Source organism: Phyllostomus hastatus, unplaced genomic scaffold, assembly GCF_019186645.2.
Source record: "Phyllostomus hastatus isolate PE091 unplaced genomic scaffold, TTU_PhHast_1.1 phas_scaffold_78, whole genome shotgun sequence".
NCBI lineage: Eukaryota > Metazoa > Chordata > Mammalia > Chiroptera > Phyllostomidae > Phyllostomus > Phyllostomus hastatus.
In genome coordinates, this window is record NW_025334041.1 from 95,884,792 (window position 1) to 95,890,335 (window position 5,544).

The 5,544-nt window shown below is 35.3% G+C and overlaps 1 pseudogene; it reads right to left on the bottom strand.

Annotated features, from left to right (window-relative positions):
• Nucleotides 1–3,289: 3,289 nt before the first annotated feature.
• Nucleotides 3,290–5,135, bottom strand: LOC123811335 (annotated as a pseudogene).
• Nucleotides 5,136–5,544: the final 409 nt, after the last annotated feature.

Here is a 5,544-nt window from a genome sequence, read left to right on the forward strand (position 1 = left end):
TCAACAGTCTTCAGTCTCTTCCCTTTCAAAGGCACCTTTAGTTTAGGGAAAAGCCAGAAGTCACAGGGTGCCAAATCTGGGCTATAGAGGGGCTGAGTCACCTGGGTGATTTAATATTTTGCCAAAAAACTCTGCGTGTGGCATGATGCACAAGTGGGGACATTGTCATGATGAGTGGGCACAACTGCCCACAGCTGAGGCCTTCTGAATCATCTGAATAGTTTCCACAAAGTAATGTTCACGCTTAATGCAAAATGTGATGCAGATTCATAGCCCTCCTCACTCAGTCACTTTGAATGCGACAGCCACACAGTACAACTGTTCAGTCACCAGCATTTACTGCCCCCACTGACTAGTACAAATGAAGTCAGCATTGTTCACACATGCACATTCCAGTCCACTCTTCTTGGCTGCCAGGTTACATCGATGTCACGCAAACTCTTCTTTTATATTAACAATGGCTGGACTTTTTCTGGCAGACTATAATATGTATTAATCTGCTCTGAAACCCTATGAATTAGATGCCATGATTATCTTACCTTATCGATGAGGCCAATGAACTGTAACCTGATTAACTCAATTAGTTAATATTCTTAAGTCACCCAGTTAATAAGTTGTTGAATACTGTTAAGCAGTTCATAATGTACTTGATGATTTTCCTGCCTCTGATGTGTAATCATTTATTTGAAGTCTGAAGTACTCACTCTCTGAGTTAGCAATCCTCATTATCACCATCTCAACTATTGCTCTTATTAACTTGGGTGGGCTTCTTTAAATGCACATGTCATACACTCAGAAAACCACCAATGAACCTGCCCTAGAGGCATCCTTAGCCATTTTCCTGAAATCTACCACCCTTTGCACATACCAGAGTATGTTCCTCACAGTGAGTGACTCCAAAGGTATCCAGTGCTGCTTTTTAAATAATAAATTTACACATGCTAATAATTTTGTTATAATGTCACTGAATTAATTTGATAACACATATAATGAACCAATAAAAACCACACAAATTAGAGTCCTTGATAGAAAAGCTCAGAAGTATTCAGGCAAATAATACACAACAATTGAGGGACAAGATGGTTAAGAACATTAGATCTCTATTTTCTCTGGAAATAGAAAGACAAATGGTGATTTCAGGACATTTGTAAATAAAAAGGAGCACAAACCCCAAACTCTCCTCAAATCATATCTGTGCCTATTTCACAGAGTTATGCTTGAGGATTAAGTTGAGCAATGCACACAAAGTAGCTAACATCTTGAGCATCAGTCAAGTTTTCTTGTTTCTGTTGCTTTAATTCATATCCCCTTCATTAGTGCTATTCAAAATGTCTTTGTTTCAGGTTGTTGTCCTTTGCCTGATTTTCTGAAAATGGGTTCATATTTTGCTCATTTAATTATTTATTTACTTTGGAATACATAAATACAACTATACGACTCAAACATCAAAATTTTAAAGAAAGATGGACTCATGGACATGGACAACAGTGTGGTGATTGCTGGGGGGAAGGGAATATAAGGGGACTTAAATAATGGTAATGGAAGAAATATAATAAAGAGTAACCTTGGCTGGTGTGGCTCAGTGGATTGAGTGCGGGCCTGGGAACCAAAGGGTCACCAGTTAGATTCCCAGTCAGAGCACATGCCTGGTTAAGGGCCAGGTATGTGCTCTGCCTCTCTTTCTCCCTCCTTTCCCCTCTACAAATAAATAAATAAAATATTTTTTAAAAGATTAAATAAAAAATTTATAAAAACATTCAATAAAGGATCTCTTATCCAACATTAGATGAGTACCCATGACCCCAGCCGGTTACCACTCTTCTTTATGTCTTATTTATACTGCCAGGGGAAGATAGTGTACACACACAAGCCAAACACACACACATATGTATATAAGTATACATACATATATGTTTGTGTGTGTGTGTATATATATATATATATAAATTCTTTTCCTTTCTTTGTATAAAAATCATTACATACCATATGTCTATTTAATCCATCCTCACTGGTTTTCTTTTTCAAAAATTTCCTGGATATTCTTGTTGATTTTCATATGAATTATACAATCAACTTGTCTAGTTTGGGGAAAAAACAGACTTGGTATTTTTACCGAGATCATGTTAAATTTATAAGTAAACTCAGGGAGAATTAGCATCTTAATGATGTTCAGACTTTCTATCCAAGAACATGCTATGCCTTTCCATTTGCTCATACAATCTTTTGTGGCCTTCAAAAGTATTTTTTTTTTAATTTTTGTGTAAGTCTTACATTTATACCTTCAAATTTCTTGTTTAGATTGTTCAATAGTAAAAACTATTGAAATCTGTATATTAATTTATCCTAACATCTGAATGATTTTATTGTTGTAGTAATTTTAGTTGTTTTTCTTCATCTGCAAAGTAATTATATCATTTGCAAAGTAATGCTTTTGCTTTCTCATTTCCAATTTTTGTTATTTTCATTTCTTGCTCATCTATTTGCACTGGCTAGTTTACCATGATTCTTTTCCTTCTTTCTTTTTTTTTTTAATTTATTGGGATGATATTGGTTCTTTGGTCATATAGTTTTCAAGTGCATTTTCCTTATTTCTAACAGACCTAGTAATGCTTCTATCTTTTTGCCCAGAAAGCGTGATGATGGGTTTTGGTTTTAGATGAATATATTCTTTTATAGATTTTTTAAAAATTTAGAATATATATTAAATTTTGTAACATGCTAGTTTAGTGTTTGTCAAAATGGTTATATATTTTTTCTTCTGTCAATATTATATTATTAGATATCCTAATAGTGAACTATCCTGGTCATACGGTATTATTTTTTTAATATGCTGCTGGATTCCAAATGCTAAGATTTATTTAGGAGTTTGGTACTGACCTTCTAGACAGACATTGATCTAGAACAGTGATTATCCAATCTGACTACATATTGCAATGAAAGAAATCAATAACATAAGACACAATCAATAACAACAGAGCAATACTGACCCACTCCCACCATGCACCAACCCATTACACCAGAATCTGTGGAAGTGCATCCTGCCTATTTGGGGAAGCTAGTGTAAAGCCAGGCCTAGAAACACTGGCCTATCATTTCCTCCGAATAAATTCAAACTGTGTTGTTGCTGTTTTAAGACCAGTATTGTGTTCATTTTTTTTTTTTTTACAAATGAGAAAAATGTTGACTAAGCAAACAATCTAACAGTTCTCCCTTAGCAGAATTTTGCATATTTGAGCACAACCTGAAGGCAATTAAAGTCTTAATTAATACACTATATATGGTGCTTATTCTATAACCGAAAGGTTGTTTAAGTTTGTGACATGCCACATAAATGTAAGCATTATTAAAAATTACAAAGTGTTTGGAGATTATTTTGATAACCTCTTGAGTGGCAGCTCCTCCTAAGAATGCAGCAATGACGTGTGGCTCAGCAGCTCTGTATCAGCAAAACTCATGGACATAATCATCTCTCACCATTGCAGATAGTCCATATTCTTCAGGGAAGCTGGTGAGACAAGACTTCCACTTTCCTCTATCTTCTTCAACTTGATAGTCCTATACCCCCACATATCTACCATGTTGTTTATGAAATCTATCCACCGCCCATAACATTAAATAGAATACTATCTCATTATCTGGATTGTCCATGCTGGAAGTAATTTAATCCCTGTTAACTGTACTCAAGCCATATTCTTCAGCTAAGAATCGACATCTTACCATTCAGGGAAACAGAATTGCTGCAGAGTGATCTTAATTCTTTCTCTGGAATGGACTCTGGCGCCTGGACTGTAGACTGCAGCAATTTGGCCACATGATTCCCCACAGCAGCAGCTTCTTCCTTTGCTTTTTCATGCTAAATTTTTTTTCCAGTTTTATAATTTGGCAGCTGAAATCATGTCAGGAATTGTACCTGGGAGAGGTAAATTTCCTTGACCCTCTTTAGCCACAAATTCCTTTGAGGCACGAGCTAAAATCCGAAATGATGGAATTGGTGACAGTCATGCAGCAGCATCATTAAATATATCTTTTGCTTCGGATCTGAGTCGGATTTAGTGCTGTGTTCACATTTTCAATAACTTCTTCAAAACTCCCTTCATCTTCTGCAGCCCCAGTTGAATTCTTTAGAATTCCTTGTCTAATCAAATCTCAGAACTCTTCTTTTTCTTTGTCAGTTCTAGGTATTTGTCCATTTGTTTCACTATGCCACTGCACTTAACATTTAGCTCTAATCACACTCCACGGAGTGTGGCTATGGTTGTTTTTGTCCATATGATCCAAATCATAAGAATGAAAATATTCTCGCAGTTCAGGAAAGGGCTTACCCAGTCGTAGACCCTCTAATGCATTATCTGGATGAGATTCTATTACTGGATTTCTTCTTTCATGGTCCTCATATAACCAATTAGTCCATATGTCCTACAGATCAAAAGAGGGATATGGAAATTCCAGAGGACATCTGGACATAGCAATGTACTTTCAGGAAGCTGAGTTGCAACCACACTGGTAAACCTACAGAAAAATTAAGGATCACTGTCTACAAGGTTTTCTGGACTCTCAGCTGCCTGTCATCCTTGTGCTCCTTGAGCAGCTTCCCTGGGTGTGCCAAGGCCGATCCCCTGTGGAGAACTCCCAAGACCTCCATAAGTTTGCAGGCGCACTGTGTTCATTACTTAAAAATATTTTGGAATTTTTCTTACATCATTTTTGTTCCTTGTCTATTTTTCTAACTCATTACTCCTGCTTTTCTTTATTTTTTTAATATTTTTAGTTGTCCCTTCTTGCATTAGATAATTATTCTTTGTAGTTTTTATTATTCATTTATAGAAGGATTCGAGGCTATGAATTTTCTTTGAACATAGCTTTAGCTGTATCCTATCAGCTGTAATAGGTACTGTGGTATAGCCATCATTTTTTCTACATATTCTGAAATTTCATTTCAGTTTGTATTTTCTCTTTGACCTCAGAACTGAAAGATCTTCCTCCATCCAGCAAGTAGGAAATTTTATTTTCCAATTTTGTTCACAGTGTGAGTTTTGTTACTTTGTGATCACAAAATATTTACCTTGATATTTAAACATCTGGAGACAATTGTAGTTTCCTAGATTGCTTAGGGCATGATCTGGGTAGGGGTTCATGGTTATTGCAAAATAATGCTTATCCTCTATTTTTATAAAAGAAAAATTAATGTACAACATATAAATCTGCATTACTTTTGTCTTCTGTATACCTGTTTTTTTATACCATCTACTAATGAACTAGAAGAGGCAATCTATTATTGTATTTCTATTTTTCTTTGCATGGCCTATGTTTTATATATGTTGATGCTATGGTATTGGTACACAGAAAATCATAACAATTACATCTTCATTTCAGTTTCATCCTTCAGCATTACAAAAGACCCTTCTTCATCTTATTTATATAATGCATTTGGCCTGAATGCCTTTTTGTTTGATATTAATACCATGTCATCATCTATCTTTTCTGTTTACATTTGTACGGCAGATCTTTGCCTATCCTTTTAATTTTTCTAAATCATTTTGATGT